This window comes from Danio aesculapii, chromosome 2, assembly GCF_903798145.1.
Source record: "Danio aesculapii chromosome 2, fDanAes4.1, whole genome shotgun sequence".
NCBI lineage: Eukaryota > Metazoa > Chordata > Actinopteri > Cypriniformes > Danionidae > Danio > Danio aesculapii.
Window position 1 is genome coordinate 57,018,018 of NC_079436.1, and position 16,861 is coordinate 57,034,878.

Sequence of the window (16,861 nt, forward strand, 5' to 3'; positions counted from 1 at the left end):
AAAAACGTCTCGTTTTCTTTTCAGCTGTGGCGCTGTGGCTTAGTTGGTCAAAGCGCCTGTCTCGTAAACAGGAGATCCTGGGTTCAAATCCCAGCAGTGCCTTATGTACTGGTGCCAGAATTGCAAGCTGTTTAGCAGTCTTTTTCTTTACAATTCTCAAATCCTTAAGAACGCTGCTCGTTTAAGAAGGCTTTGGACAATGGCTTTAAATAGCATGCTGTGGTAATGCGTAACCAATTGGACTTTAATATTTCAAGTAGAGACATTCACACATGCAGCGCTGCCGTTGTATGTTTTATTTTTTTTCAATTAAACAACTAGCCCCTCTCATGCCTGTCGCGTGCTGTGGCTTAGTTGGTCAAAGCACCTGTCTAGTAAACAGGTGATCCTGGGTTCGAATCCCAGCAGTGCCTAGCGAGCAGTGCTTTTATGGGCTTGAGAGTACCAAACGGTGCTTCCTGTGCAACAGTTGTACAGGAAGCATGGCTCTGTGGCGCATTGGTCTTCTAGGCTGTTGAGTAAGCCATTCTAAGGTTGTGGGTTCAAGTCCCACCAGAGTCGCTAGCTTTGTCCTTTTTCATCACTGACTTAGGTGTGGTGCGTTTCCAACATTTTAGGCATCTGTCCATCCCGTTTTGCTTCTTTCTTTCATTGCGCAGTGCAGGCTTAACGAAATGAATCATGAAATTGTAGAGCTTTCAGGTGTAATGGATAGTGCGACAAAAAGAGTTAAACAACCTCTTTGGTTGTCTCTTTAAGACTTGCTGTCTTTTTTAGTCTCTTTGTGCAAAAACGTCTCGTTTTCTTTTCAGCTGTATCTTAGTTGGTCAAAGCGCCTGTCTCGTAAATAGGAGATCCTGGGTTCAAATCCCAGCAGTGCCTTATGTACTGGTGCCAGAATTGCAAGCTGTTTAGCAGTCTTTTTCTTTACAATTCTCAAATCCTTAAGAACGCTGCTCATTCAAGAGGGCTTTGGACAATGGCTTTAAATAGCATGCTGTGGTAATGCGTAACCAATTGGACTTTAATATTTCAAGTAGAGACATTCACACATGCAGCCCTGCCGTTGTATGTTTCATGTTTTATTTTTTTCAATTAAACAACTAGCCCCTTACACACCTGACTGGCGCTGTGGCTTAGTTGGTGAAAGCGCCTGTCTAGTAAACAGGAGATCCTGGGTTTGAATCCCAGCAGTGCCTAGCGAGCAGTGCTTTCATGGGCTTGAGAGTACCAAAAGTGCTTCTTGTGCAACAGTGCTACAAAAAGCAGGGTTCTGTGGGGCAATGGATAGCGCATTGGACTTCTAGGCTGTTGACTAAGTCATTCAAAGGTTGTGGGTTCGAGTCCCACCAGAGTCGCTAGCTTTGTCCTTTTTCATCACTAACTTAGGTATGGTGCGTTTCCAACATTTTAGGCATCTGCCCATCCCATTTTGCTTCTTCCTTTCATTGCGCAGTGCAGGCTTAACGAAACGAGTCATGAAATTGTAGAGCTTTGAGGTGTAATGGGTAGTGCGACAAATACAGTTAAACAACCTCTTTGGTTGTCTCTTTAAGACTTGCTGTCTTTTTTAGTCTCTTTGTCTCTTTGTGCAAAAACGTCTCGTTTTTTTACAGCTGTGGCGCTGTGGCTTAGTTGGTCAAAGCGCCTGTCTCGTAAACAGGAGATCCTGGGTTCGAATCCCAGCAGTGCCTAATGTACAAGTGCCAGAATTGCTTCTTCTTAAGAATTACGAGTGCTTACGCAGCGAGCTGTCCAGCAGTCTTTTTCTTAACAATTCTCAAATCCTTAAGAACGCTGCTCATTCAAGAGGGCTGTGGACAATGGCTTTAAACAGCATGCTGTGGTAATGCGTAATCAATTGGACTTTAATATTTCAAGTAGATACATTCACACATGCAGCGCTGCCGCTGTATGGTTCTGTGGTGCAATGGATAGCGCATTGGACTTCTGCCCTGTGAGCTAAGTTATACAAAGGTTGTGGGTTCGAGTCCCACCAGAGTCGCCAGCTTTGTCCTTTTTCATCACTGACTTAGGTGTGGTGCGTTTCCAACATTTTAGGCATCTGTCCATCCCGTTTTGCTTCTTTCTTTCATTGCGCAGTGCAGGCTCAGATACTAAGGTACTCTACAATGAAGCTGATGACTTAATTGAGCTGTTTTAAACAAGGGAGATTAGAAAATGCCGCAGGGCTGAGTGGGCTTGAGGAATGACTCGAGGGCAACCTGTGGTTTTGGGGCAAAAGTGACTACCACCTATCGATCAGATCAAGCCTTTTGTCGTACAAGAGCCTCTTTCTGCAAGTGCAAAGTAATTGCGTAGAAAGCATAGTAAACATTGCTTTTCCCCCACTGTCTTTGATGAAACTGTGTTTGGAAGTATTGTATCCAGAGGTTTTTTCTTTTAGTGCTGAGACTAAGTTGGCCAGAGCACCTCTCTTGGGAACAGCAGGTCCTAGGTCCGAATCCAAACTGCACCTTTTCCTCAGATTATGTGAGAGTGGCTTTCTGATCTGAAACTCTTTGCACGGCCAATAGCATATGTTGTCCTGATTTCCATTTTCCGAGCTGACACTGGGTTTGGATGTAAAACAACTGGAGGTTCCTAAAACACTTAACACATGATTAAGGATAGATAAAATAAAAATAATTTTATGTTGTTTTTTTGCTTCGACCTTGAACAGAGGCCAGGGTACCCGTAAGGTTTGAGACATAATCCTCCAGACTCTAAAAGACCACGTCCATCTTGTCAGCATTTTCTGCATCCTGACATGCTGGGTTCGGTTGTGTATTAGTTATGTCTTCTTCGATTTTTTTTATCATGCAAATGTCTCTCACAAACAAGCTCTGCGGCGCTGTGTCTTAGCTGGTCAAAGGGCCTGTCTTGTAAACAGGAGATCCTGGGTCAAATCCCAGCAGTGCCTTAGTCCAGATGGTGCTTGTGCTTGGTTCACAGAGCTTAACGGAAAGAATCATGAAATTGTAGAGCTTTGAGGTGTAGTGGGTAGTGCGACAAATAGAGTTAAGCAACCTCTTTGGTTGTCTCTTTAAGATATGCCGTCTTTTTAGTCTCTGTGCAAAAACGTCTTGTCCCCTTTTCGGTGTTGGCGCTGTGGCTTAGTTGGTCAAAGCGCCTGTCTTGTAAACAGGAGATCCTGGGTTCAAATCCCAGCAGTGCCTAATGTACAGGTGCCAGAATTGCTTCTTCCCAAGAATTACGATTGTTTACGCGGCGAGCTGTTTAGCAGACTTTTTCTTAACAACTCTCAAATCCTTAAGAACGCTGCTCGTTTAAGAGGGCTTTGGACAATGGCTCTATGAAGCATGCTGTGGTAATGCGTAACCAATTGGACTTTAATATTTCAAGTATTTCAATTACGAGTGTTTACGCGGCGAGCTTTTTAGCAGATTTTTTCTTAACAACTCTCAAATCCTTAAGAACGCTGCTCGTTTAAGAGGGCTTTGGACAATGGCTCTACGTAGCATGCTGTGGTAATGGGTAACCAATTGGACTTTAATATTTCAAGTATTAGAGTGAGCAGGGTTCTGTGGTGCTATGGATAGCGCATTGGACTTCTAGGCTGTGAGCTAAGTCATTCAAAGGTTGTGGGTTCGAGTCCCACCAGAGTCGCCAGCTTTGTCCTTTTTCATCACTGACTTAGGTGTGGTGCATTTCCAACATTTTAGGCATCTGTCCATCCCGTTTTGCTTCTTTCTTTCATTGCACAGTGCAGGCTCAGATACTAAGGTACTCTACAATGAAGCTGATGACTTAATTGAGCTGTTTTAAACAAGGGAGATTAGAAAATGCCGCTGGGCTGAGTGGGCTTGAGGAATGACTCAAAGGCAACCTGTGGTTTTGGGGCAAAAGTGACTACCACCTATCGATCAGATCAAGCCTTTTGTCGTACAAGAGCCTCTTTCTGCAAGTGCAAAGTAATTGAGTAGAAAACATAGTAAACATTGCTTTTCCCCCACTGTCTTTGATCAAACTGTGTTTGGAAGTATTGTATCCAGAGGTTTTTTCTTTTAGTGCTGAGACTAAGTTGGCCAGAGCACCTCTCTTGGGAACAGCAGGTCCTAGGTCCGAATCCAAACTGCACCTTTTCCTCAGATTATGTGAGAGTGGCTTTCTGATCTGAAACTCTTTGCACTGCCAATAGCATATGTTTGTCCTGATTTCCATTTTCCGAGCTGACACTGGGTTTGGATGTAAAGCAACTGGAGGTTCCTAAAACACTTAACACATGATTAAGGATAGATAAAATAAAAATAAATTTGTTTTTTTTTGCTTCGATCTTGAGCAGAGGCCAGGGTACCCGTAAGATTTGAGGCATAATCCTCCAGACTCTAAAAGACCACGTCCATCTTGTCAGCATTTTCTGCATCCTGACATGCTGGGTTCGGTTGTGTATTAGTTATGTCTTCTTCGATTTTTTTTTATCATGCAAATGTCTGTCACAAACAAGCTTTGCGGCGCTGTGTCTTAGCTGGTCAAAGGGCCTGTCTTATAAACCAGAGATCCTGGGTCAAATCCCAGCAGTGCCTTAGTCCAGATGGTGCTTGTGCTTGTGCTTGGTTCACAGAGCTTAACGGAATGAATCATGAAATTGTAGAGCTTTGAGGTGTAGTGGGTAGTGCGACAAATAGAGTTAAGCAACCTCTTTGGTTGTCTCTTTAAGATATGCCGTCTTTTTAGTCTCTGTGCAAAAACGTCTCGTCCCCTTTTCAGTGTTGGTGCTGTGGCTTAGTTGGTCAAAGCGCCTGTCTCGTAAACAGGAGATCCTGGGTTCAAATCCCAGCAGTGCCTTATGTACTGGTGCCAGAATTGCAAGGTGTTTAGCAGTCTTTTTCTTTACAATTCTCAAATACTTAAGAACGCTGCTCGTTTAAGAAGGCTTTGGACAATGGCTTTAAATAGCATGCTGTGGTAATGCGTAACCAATTGGACTTTAATATTTCAAGTAGAGACATTCACACATGCAGCGCTATCGTTGTGTTTTTTATTTTATTTTTTTCAAATGAACAATTAGCCTCTCTCATGCCTATCTGGCGCTGTGGCTTAGTAGGTCAAAGCGCCTGTCTAGTAAACAGGAGATCCTGGGTTCGAATCCCAGCAGTGCCTAGTCCGCATCGAGCAAAGCTTTTATGGGCTTGAGGGTGCCAAAAGGTGCTTCCTGTGCAACAGTGCTACAGTTGGCAGGGCTCTTTGGCGCAATGGATAGCGCATTGGACTTCTAGGCTATGAGCTAAGTCATTCAAAGGTTGTGGGTTCGAGTCGCCAGCTTTGTCCTTTTTCATCACTGACTTAGGTGTGGTGCATTTCCAACATTTTAGCCATCTGTCCATCCCGTTTTGCTTCTTTCTTTCATTGCACAGTGCAGGCTCAGATACTAAGGTACTCTACAATGAAGCTGATGACTTAATTGAGCTGTTTTAAACAAGGGAGATTAGAAAATGCAGCAGGGCTGAGTGGGCTTGAGGAATGACTCAAAGGCAACCTGTGGTTTTGGGGCAAAAGTCACTACCACCTATCGATCAGATCAAGCCTTTTGTCGTACAAGAGCCTCTTTCTGCAAGTGCAAAGTAATTGAGTAGAAAGCATAGTAAACATTGCTTTTCCCCCACTGTCTTTGATGAAACTGTGTTTGGAAGTATTGTATCCAGAGGTTTTTTCTTTTAGTGCTGAGACTAAGTTGGCCAGAGCACCTCTCTTGGGAACAGCAGGTCCTAGGTCCGAATCCAAACTGCACCTTTTCCTCAGATTATGTGAGAGTGGCTTTCTGATCTGAAACTCTTTGCACGGCCAATAGCATATGTTTGTCCTGATTTCCATTTTCCGAGCTGACACTGGGTTTGGATGTAAAGCAACTGGAGGTTCCTAAAACACTTAACACATGATTAAGGATAGATAAAATAAAAATAAATTTATGTTTTTTTTTGCTTCGATCTTGAACAGAGGCCAGGGTACCCGTAAGATTTGAGGCATAATCCTCCAGACTCTAAAAGACCACGTCCATCTTGTCAGCATTTTCTGCATCCTGACATGCTGGGTTCGGTTGTGTATTAGTTATGTCTTCTTCGATTTTTTTTTATCATGCAAATGTCTGTCACAAACAAGCTTTGCGGCGCTGTGTCTTAGCTGGTCAAACGGCCTGTCTTGTAAACCAGAGATCCTGGGTCAAATCCCAGCAGTGCCTTAGTCCAGATGGTGCTTGTGCTTGGTTCACAGAGCTTAACGGAATGAATCATGAAATTGTAGAGCTTTGAGGTGTAGTGGGTAGTGCGACAAATAGAGTTAAGCAACCTCTTTGTTGTCTCTTTAAGATATGCCGTCTTTTTAGTCTCTGTGCAAAAACGTCTCGTCCCCTTTTCAGTGTTGGCGCTGTGACTTAGCTGGAATAAGGGAGATTAGAAAATGCAGCAGGGCTGAGTGGGCTTGAGGAATGATTCGAGGGCAACCTGTGGTTTTGGGGCAAAAGTGACTACCACCTATCGATCAGATCAAGCCTTTTGTCGTACAAGAGCCTCTTTCTGCAAGTGCAAAGTAATTGAGTAGAAAGCATAGTAAACATTGCTTTTCCCCCACTGTCTTTGATGAAACTGTGTTTGGAAGTATTGTACCCAGAGGTTTTTTCTTTTAGTGCTGAGACTAAGTTTGAATGGATGTGGATTGTAATTGGTTGGATGAGGGTCAACTTCTGGGGCCGGCGGTCATGATCTCTGAAACAAGAAACCAAAGAGAATCAGAAATGAAATCTTTACAACATGGTACATGTACGCCAGACATAATAATTTGTTTTAGCTGATATCCATGCGAGGCATCTTAATAAGGGCATGGGTAACTGTGAATTCAAGCGCCTTTGTTAATGCATGGTATGATAGCCTCGTTGACATGAAGTGCAAGGATGGTAGGGGTGGTCATTCGTCCCCCCCACGGGTAGGCAGATGGATGGAGAGCTAAGGATATGGGGTGTGGCTTGTCTGGTGGTCCTGGAAGTACTTCTTGAAGACAGATACCTCTTGAAGATCTATTGTCAGAAATGTCCTCCTCCTATTTATCAAGCATGGAGTTGTTCCTTTGCCATTTCAGATTCAACTGAAATGTTATTATGAACTTGCATGTCACTTTGTGTATGGACATATGAGTCACATTACGATTTAACTTCTGTGCTAGATGTGTTGAATTTAACTGGTTGGGTAAAAAATTATTTTTATTTATTAATTTTTTATAATTTTTTTTTTTTTAATTTATTTATTTTATTATTATTATTTTTTATTTATATATTTATTTATAATAAATATAATTAACTGCCAACATCAAACTCTGAACTATAAAGTCACCACTTAGAAGAAACTGTGTGCATGGAATGTTGTTATAGGCTTTACTTTAATCCATTAACATTACGTTTGGAATCTCAATGCTATTAAATCACGAGCCTATCATTCACAAGGTCTTTGTAGCCGAGTTCATTTATAAATTGTCAAGAGAGAGGGCGGGACCATCTCGAGTTGGGAGCTCATTGGATGGTGACAAGTGTTCTTTCAGCTATTGGCTCAATGGGGTGTCAATCAAAAGATCGGCGGCCATTTTGTTGACCAGAAATACTAGTGTTAATGTGTAGAAGACGCAGCTGTGCTCTGTGACTAGATTGGAGGATAACAGCGCATTCTGTCATGTTTCTCTACGCACGAACATGCCGCGGACCAAAGCTTAGGGACTAGATTGCCTGGATCTTTGCAGTCGAATTACTTTGGAATGTTATGGATCTGTGGATGGGCAGGAGGCTTGAAAGGTGAGTTATTGGTTGAAATTTCTCTAGTCCCGTGAGTCTTGTTTTTCAAAAGCTTTATAGATGTTTAGTCTTTGTTGGGAAGTAGTTTTTTTTATTTATTTTTTTTTTGCGAGGCTTCCCCTTAAAGCCTGCGATATACGTTACTGCAGGTGCACCGCTAGGAGAGCAGTGAGTTATTTATTGCAATGGCTTAATCGCTGGCGTCTTGAGAGTTTGAGCGGAGTTCGTGATCGAGTTTTGACTGTGATCTTGCTGGAGAATTGGTTTGAAGACACAGCGGATGCGTTGTGTGAGGCACTTGAAGTGGAAGGTTTTGATGTTGTTGTTGTTGGAGTATAGTTGGAGATGTAGTCGTTTTGAAGTAGTGGTAGTAGCAGTAGCAGTAGCAGTAGTAGTTGTTGTTGTTGTAGTAGTAGTAGTAGTAGTAGTAGTAGTAGTAGTTGTTGTTGTAGTAGTTGTTGTTGTTGTTGTTGTTGTTGTTGTTGCTGCAGCAGTAGCAGTAGCAGTAGCAGTAGCAGTAGCAGTAGCAGTAGCAGTAGCAGTAGCAGTAGCAGTAGCAGTTGATTCGGAGCAGAGCTGTCTTCAAAACGAAGATAGCGGTGGTACGTAACCCAGGGTATTTGTAGTAGCTTAGGAGTCGTCTGATTGGTGCATTGAAAATTGGATAATGCGGATCCAGCTGCTAGCAATCATAAGCACGTGATCCTCTCGAAATTAGTTTATAACTAAACTTCACTAATCAAAATCTTACTCTATAATGGCAACACTTTACTCTGAAATGCTTCACACCGAGAATTTAACTCTGATGAATTTGCTGTGTAGTAAACAGAGAGTCGCTGTCATTTCTGGAGGAAATTCACCTTCAAGACCAAGTTGTGAATTACTTCAGAAGACTAGCACTATCATATGATCATTATCCAGAGGATGATCATGTGTAGAACGGCCATAAATAAGGTTGATGTCGGGATCTTGTTCCTTTCGAGTCTGCATGCACATTAGCTCGGGCAACCTGAAAATATGCCTATTCTATTTGATTGGATCGTTTAGAAATGAAACTTATGAGACAGTTGATGTTTAATTTTATTGGTGAATCCGAATATGCAATGTAATTGTATAAGCTTGGCAAACAATTTTGGAGAATTTGATGTTTCCCCATTCAGACAGAATGCCCAAAAGGCTTTCCAAGATGGCCACTAAGTCAAATGACTTGCCTGAAAGGGACTTTGGTAATAAACAACACCAACCCAGACAATATATCATGTTAAACTATTAAAAATGTCAATTAAAGTCACTTTTCAAGGTTGAAAGTTGTTGGAAGCAAGATCAAGATCTCATAATGCAATTCAAAAGCAGAAATAAATGGGGGGGGGGGAGACTTTGAAATAAAGACATGAATCAAAAAACACAGAAAACTGCTCATTTCCGGATATTTTTTGCAGTGTTTATATCTGCATTTACTGTCACACTTTAAACCCCCTGTGTGCTACACATTTAGAGAGCTGCACTGTGACAAAAAGGTCATAAAGACCCGTTCAGCTCCGCTAGTTCAGTGTCGCCACTAAATATATGTTGAGAGCTAATTTGTCTTCATTTCCAGGCTTGCTCTGTCGTAAAGCAGCATTACTCCTGTCGTACCAGAGGAAGGTTTTTCAGCCCGGGGAAACAGTCTCTCGCTAAATATGAGCGTTTATTTCAGTTAAAGGCAGTGATTTAGCTGGCCGCTGTTTAATCACCAGCTCATGCATTAATTAATCTGTTAATGGATGCCATTAATCTCTCTCTGGGGCTTTCAACATCTGTTTATTTACATGCCCGTCTGGATAAAATCTTGCCTCTTCTGAATAAAAGAGTGCGAGTCTAATGAAGCTCTTATCTGACTTTTAAATATGTGGGTATCAATTTAAGATTCATGCATTTGAATTACATACGAAAGGTCAGTGCATTTTGATTACGAAGTTTTAATATAAGCGCATAAATTGATGGATAGTTTATAAGCATCACATTAAATAATGCCTTCATATTTTTCAGCTTAAGGCATATGCTTCTTGATCATGTTGTATTAAGAGAAAAAGTGTTTAATTAAAAAAAAAAGTAAAAGTATAAAAATTAAATGTATTAAAAATAATTAATACACAAATTATAATAAATATTAAATTAATAGATTAAAAATATTTATATACATTAAAAAGAAAATAGTAAATAAAAAATAAAAAAACAACCCCACCCCTTTTTGATATTGCTATAGTTACTAGTCACACCCCTTGACATTGATTGGCTGCAAGACTTTAATATGTACAATTTACTATTCTTTCTATCCAACAGATTCATTCATTCATTCTTTTTCTTTTCGGCTTAGTCCCTTTATTAATCTGGGGTCGCCACACCGGAATGAATCGCCAACTTATCCAGCATATGTTTTACGCAGCGCATGCCCTTCCAGCTGCAACCCATCACTGGGAAACATCCATGCACACTCATTCACACACATACACTACGGACAATTTAGCTTACCCAATTCACCTATATCACGTCTTAGGACTTGAGGGGGAAACTGGTGCACCCAGAGGAAATCCATGTGAACACGGGGAGAACATGTAAACTCCACCCAAAAATGCCAACTTACCCAGTCGAGGCTCGAACCAGCAACCTCCTTGATGTGAGACAATTGTGCTACCCAAATCACCACCGTGCTGTCAACACAGTCAAACAGTCAGTTCAGTTTTACAAAGGAAGAATGTCAATCCAAGTGTTTCTGTAGACTTTTTATCAAGTCTGACTATAACAAATACCATTTACCATTAGATGCTGGTTATATTCACACACTGCTGACACACAACTGTTTAAAAACCTTAAAAATGTGATTTTTGCATAATATGTCCTAATGATCGGCTTTATCCTGAAAGTGTCAGTATGTTGACGTTGAGCTGGATCAAACTCAGAGCTTCTTAAGTATGTGAATCTAATCTGTGACTCAACACAACAGACACAAATCAGCATAATCCACTCTTTCCTGCTGTTTTCACCTTCTCTCGGGTGAACAGGTGACTTTTTGGTGACTTTTCCAAATGCCAACGTCTCCCAGAATCCCAAAGCAGATGATCAGCCTGACAGAGAGAGAGAGAAAGAGAGAGAGAGAGAGAGAGAGAGAGAGAGAGAGAGAGAGAGAGAGAGAGAGAGAGAGAGAGAGAGAGAGAGAGAGAGAGAGAGAGAGAGAGAGAGAGAGAGAGAGAGAGAGCGAGAGAGAGAGAGAGAGAGAGAGAGAGAGAGACTTTTTGACTTTTAAAAAAGCTATTTATTTTACAATATGTACAATTTAAACATTTCATTTATAAACTCAAAAGCTTTATCTTATTCCCAATCAAAAAAAATGTTATTGTCTTCCATAAATACAAAACCTTTGTTAATACACCATTTTTTTTCAAAAACTAATTCATCACTGTTCATTTGATAATATTCATATTCTAAACGAATTCTTGATTCTACAAAAGCTTTGAACAAATTAATTACATTAACTTTCTGATCTTCCAAGTCAGCTCTGTATGCTTTCCAGATAGCTAATTTTGCCTGGCCAATCATAAAGTTGGAAAAAGTACAAATCTCTTTTTTATTAAAAGAGTACTTATGACCATAAATGAACATTGTATTTGTAAAATTAAGACCTAACCTGCTAAAAATCCTTTTAAGCATATTAAAAAGTGGCAATAGTTTACAGCATTCATAAAAAACGTGAAAAACGTCATCAGGTTTATTACACACAGGACAGACAAAAGAATCTGAAAAATTGCATTTAAACAAAAACATTCTTGTTGGCAAAGAACAGTGCAAGATTCGCCATTGCAAATCACCAGACCTTTTTGGTAGAGGGTTTTTGTATTATAAACGCCAAGAGGGCGAAATTATTTCAGATTCAGACAACAAAGATCTCCATTTTGTATCTTTTCTTCCTTTTAACTGTCTGGTAAAGAAAAACTTTACACAAATATTATATAAAACTCGCTTATTTGTTGTAGAAAAATTAAGACTTTTTTCACTTTTAAAAGATAGAAGCAAGTTAACATCATCATAATTATTATTTTCAAACTGTTCTATTTTTGGCGCTACATGCATTTCTGGAAAAGGGACTTCCGTGAAGTTATTTGACATGGATTCAGATATATAATCTGATAAGGATTGAGGAAAAGAAATTTTTAAATTTTTCACAATATTTCCCACTATTCTTTCTGATCTACTTTTAACTTTCCTGGTGATTTCCTGTGCTAAACACCACTTTCTTTCTGATAAATTCAACAAATTTCCAACTCTAGTTATTCCTGCAGAAGCAAAGTTGTCAATGTCTTTCTTTGACATATTGATCTTTTTATACAACCATGGATTATGAAAAAGTGGTTCATTAAGCCCATAATGTGTCCTCTGCTCTATTTTAAAAAAGTTCCAAGCTTTGAACACAGATCCATAAAACTTTATATCAGTCTTTTCTTTCAAACTATTCTCTGAAATTAAAAACATTTGTTTATCAAACCCCATCATGTTTTTTTTCCGTAAAATTTCAAGAGCAAGACTGACCCACGGTATTGAGCTCGAAGAGTAAAGCAATTTTTGGGCAGTCTGTAGTCTCATTGCATTAACTTTGGAGACTAAATGAATTAAACCTTGACCACCTTCATTAACAGGAAGAGAAAGTACTCCGGATGGCAGCCAATGATGTCCATACCAAAAGAAGTCCACAAAAGCTTTTTGAAGTTTTAACAAAAAATCTTTAGGAGGGTCCAGCACTGTCAATCGATGCCATAACATTGAAGCAGCAAGATTGTTCACTACTAAAACTCTGCCTCTATAAGAGAGTTGTGCTTGAATCCATTTCCATCTATGTAACTTTCCAGTGATTTTCTCAATAATTCCTTCCCAATTCTTTTCCATAAATTTTTCAGTACCAAAGAACAGTCCAAGTATTTTGACACCTTCTTTGTTCCAGAGACACTGATGTGGAAGCTTTGGTGGAATCCGGTCTGACCAAGAGCCAAGTAGCAGGGTATTAGTCTTTCCCCAATTAACCTGTGCAGAAGATGCGTTTTGAAATAAGTTGAGACAAGACAGTAGATTTGCGACATCCTCTTCTGATCTGATAATCACTGTAATGTCGTCAGCATAGGCTGTCAGTTTTACTGTTGGTATAGACAGAGAGTTCAAAGATGGAAAAATTAGACCTTGTAACTTCTCTCTCAACATCTTCAATAATGGTTCAATAGAGATTGCATACAAGAGACCAGATAAACTACAGCCTTGTCTTACTCCTCTCTGTACTGGAAAGGGTCTTGTCAAAATTCCGTTGATTTTCAACATGCTGTAGACATCTTTATACAAAAGACTTATCCATAAGATAATCTGTTTTCCAAAGCCAAACCTCTCGAGTGCTGTAAATAAGTATTTGTGGTCCACTTTGTCAAAGGCCTTTTCTTGGTCCAGACACACTAGGCCAAGATCCAGTTTGTGCAAGTCAGTTAAATATAACATATCTCGCACAAGAAAAAGATTGTCAAAAATTGATCGTTTTGGAAGGCAATACGATTGATCTTTGTGAATAATTGATGTTAGAGTGTCCTTAAGACGATTGGTCAACACTTTAGATAATATTTTATAATCCGTTCCTAATAATGAGATTGGTCGCCAGTTTTTTAATAGACCAAGATCTCCTTTCTTGGGTAAAAGAGTCACTACAGCTCTTCTACAGCTGAGAGGCAGAGTTCCCAATTTAAAACACTCAAGTAACACAGCATATAAATCTTGTCTGATAATTGGCCAGAAGGCTTTATAAAACTCGGATGTTAGTCCATCTAATCCTGGTGCTTTTCCTGGAGATTGTTGTTGAACAGCTTTGTCTAACTCTTGGAGGGACAGAGTTTTTTCCAGTTTAACTTTCTCATCTTCTCCAAGTTGTGGAAGTCCTTCTAATAGCTGATCAACTGCTTCAGGGTTACAAGGTTGTGCAGTGTACAAATCTTCATAAAACCGTAGAACTTGGAGATTTATTTCCTTTTTTTTCATGCATTTCCTTTCCATTTGTTAATTTAAGATGCTTTATATCTTTTCTTTCTGACATTTTCTTTTCCAGGGAAAAAAAGAAAGTTGTTGATGAGTCCATACTATTTAGATGTAAAATTTTTCCTCGTACATATGCATTATGACTCCTTTCTTCATGCAAGTTTTTTAAGACTAAATTGTATTTTTTAAGTATCTTCACAGTCTCTCCATCTTCATCTGGACCAAAGGAGCTGCTCAACTTGAGAATTTGTTGTTCTAAGAAATTAACTTTTTCTTTTATATCAGCTTTTCGATTTCTTGTATATTGTTGGCAGAAAATCTGAATCTGTGCTTTGCCAATGTCCCACCACTGGCTCAAAGTTTTATACTGTGGTTGTCTCTCTCTCCACTCTTTCCAGAAAATATTTAAAAATTGCCTAAAAGAAGTGTCTTGCAACAGGCTATTATTAAATCGCCAATAGTTATTCTGGGCTGTGCTTTGTGTTATAGACATAGTTACTGCTACAAGATAGTGATCAGAAAAACATGTTGGTAAAATGCGACTATTAAAAAATCTATTTCTATTTCCCATTTGGACATATATTCTATCAAGTCGTGCACCAGAAATAACATTATTATTTATTTTTAACCATGTATATTGTTTATCATTTGGAAAAGTTTCTCTCCAAAGATCGACTAATTTATGATATTGGACTACGGTTTTGAGAGTCTTTGCTGATAATAAATGAGGCTCAACATGGTTTCTATCCATAGTATAATCAAGAGTGCAATTAAAATCACCGGCTATAAAAATTATTCTACTATTTGGAATATCTGAAATAACATCTTGCAATTTTTTAAAAAAAGTCACTCTTCCTAAGCCATCATTTGGAGCATAAACATTAATTAATGAAAAGCTTAAATCATATATCTTGATATCTAACATTTGCAATCTACCAGGTATAATTTCTGTTATTTTATGATCTTGAAATTGCAAATCTGCAGAAATAAGAATGGCTACTCCAGCACTGACATTTGTTCCATGACTAAGGAAAACTTTACCACTCCACTCTCGTAGCCATTGTGTCTGATTTTCCATATCTGTGTGTGTCTCTTGCAGGAAAATGACATTCAGTTTTTTTAAGCTTATAAAATCAATTAAAGAAATACTTTTTTCCGCACTACGACATCCATTAATATTTAAAGTTCCAAAATTTAAGGATGTCATAGTGTATTCTACTAAAAAACTTAGCTATATATTTTTAGTTTCTTTTGTGCTGTTTAATCATATTTACTTATTTTTGTCATACTTTTCACTTTAGTCATAATTTTCTTAAGGCGATATCGTTTCTGTCTACTCAATTCTTCAAAAGTTGCTTTTTCCATTGCCATTTTGCAAGACGCAAAAAAACGCTTCAAATCTGGAAAAAAAGCTTCGATCTGTGGTTTACGAGCTCCCTTGGTACTGTCAAGAAAATCACTTATTTGCTTCACTGTATACAGTTTTGAAGAGGATATTCCTGTTTTGTCAGTGTTCTCTTCATCTGACAAACTCCCTAGACTCTCTAGATCATTTTCGGAGTCATTGTCAGAATAAGCACATTCTGAGCTCATAGCAGACATGTGAATGAGGTTTTCTTCCACTACCTCATCTTCATCATCCTCATCATTATTATTCTCTTTCCTCACTTGTTTTCTTTCTAATAATGTGTCATCTCTATTTATTTGTATAGTTCCTTCTTCACCGCCAGTTTGTCGATCAGACATATCAGTGCTTTCGTCATTACTGTTTGTATTGGTTTGATCTACAGGTGGTGTTTGAACTTCATCAGAGTGCTCGTTTACTCGGTTTACAATTTGGTCAGTTATTTGTGATTGAGATGGTCTGTCATTCTGTTTATTAGGGCATGTTTGCCTGACATGACCCTGTTCTCCGCACAGAAAACACCGCATGTGATCTGACGTAATGAAAATTGTGTAATCTTTACCCTCGTTTGTGATTTTTACGGCCAGATTAAGCGGATCCTGTTGCGCGTTCAATATCATGTACGTATACCTTCGAAAAGACATAACGTGCTTGATATTTGGGTTTTTCAAGCCTAACGGGATCATTTTGATCGGGGCTGTTAGCTTTCCGTATCTTTCGAGTACTCTTTGAATGGCTTCATTCTTAATGAACGGAGGTACGTTTGATAGTACAATTTTTTTTGCTGGGCTCGACAGCGGCATTACCGGCACAAAAGTATCATTGATTGTGATTCCACTTTCAATGAGATCATCAACTATTCTGACTTCAGTGAGAAAAACAACAACTGCTTTATTCATTCTAGAAGCTGATTTAATGTTCTGTCCACCAACCTTTTCGCTGACTGCAACCAACACATCCTCCACAGATATGGAATCATCAGAAATGCATTTAAATCCATGTTTGAGCGTCAAAAGCGAGAAATCCTCGCTTGACCCCATTGTCGGAGTTTACCGACCTTGGTCGGCAAAAAAACAGCAACTATAATACAATTTAAGACTATGCTATTAACTCTTAGAAAAAACAAAATGCGAAAAACAAAAAAATATATATGGTAATTAATAAGTTAGTGAAACAAACTCTCAAAAGCGTGTTCCAAACCCCTGAAACTCCTCCCACTACCCACAATCCTGAGAGAGAGAGAGAGAGAGAGAGAGAAATTAAAATAAATGATGCACATGTGAATAAAGCTGAAAACACAAGCAGGTGTGAAGCCTGACTTGTGGTGTAAAGGTCAAGGGTTCGAATCCAGAGGAATGCATAAACTGAATTATTATAAAATGCATAATTTGAATGCAACATAAGTCACTCTGGATAAAAGTGTCTGCCAAATGCATATGTGAATGTGCAGCAATGGACAATAATTGTTGAATTATCAAACTGTATTTAATTAGGGTGGCGCAGTGGGTAGCACGATCGCCTCACAGCAAGAAGGTCGCTGGTTCGAGCCTTGCCTGGGTCAGTTGGCATTTCTGTGAGTTTGCATGTTCTCCCTGAGTTGGTGTGGGTTTCCTCCAGGTGCT

At 39.3% G+C, this 16,861-nt stretch overlaps 7 non-coding genes across 7 annotated transcripts; all 7 read left to right on the forward strand.

Annotated features, from left to right (window-relative positions):
* Positions 1 to 28: 28 nt before the first annotated feature.
* trnat-cgu (transfer RNA threonine (anticodon CGU)) lies at positions 29 to 102 on the forward strand. Its single transcript has one exon. It is a non-coding gene; the product is annotated as a tRNA-Thr (tRNA).
* A 237-nt stretch (positions 103 to 339) lies between these two features.
* Positions 340 to 413, forward strand: trnat-agu (transfer RNA threonine (anticodon AGU)). The gene has a single exon. It is a non-coding gene; the product is annotated as a tRNA-Thr (tRNA).
* A 712-nt stretch (positions 414 to 1,125) lies between these two features.
* Positions 1,126 to 1,199, forward strand: trnat-agu (transfer RNA threonine (anticodon AGU)). The gene has a single exon. It is a non-coding gene; the product is annotated as a tRNA-Thr (tRNA).
* A 421-nt stretch (positions 1,200 to 1,620) lies between these two features.
* Positions 1,621 to 1,694, forward strand: trnat-cgu (transfer RNA threonine (anticodon CGU)). The gene has a single exon. It is a non-coding gene; the product is annotated as a tRNA-Thr (tRNA).
* A 1,411-nt stretch (positions 1,695 to 3,105) lies between these two features.
* Positions 3,106 to 3,179, forward strand: trnat-ugu (transfer RNA threonine (anticodon UGU)). The gene has a single exon. It is a non-coding gene; the product is annotated as a tRNA-Thr (tRNA).
* Positions 3,180 to 4,735: 1,556 nt separating this feature from the next.
* Positions 4,736 to 4,809, forward strand: trnat-cgu (transfer RNA threonine (anticodon CGU)). Its single transcript has one exon. It is a non-coding gene; the product is annotated as a tRNA-Thr (tRNA).
* A 241-nt stretch (positions 4,810 to 5,050) lies between these two features.
* On the forward strand, positions 5,051 to 5,124 carry trnat-agu (transfer RNA threonine (anticodon AGU)). The gene has a single exon. It is a non-coding gene; the product is annotated as a tRNA-Thr (tRNA).
* The last annotated feature ends 11,737 nt before the right edge of the window (positions 5,125 to 16,861 follow it).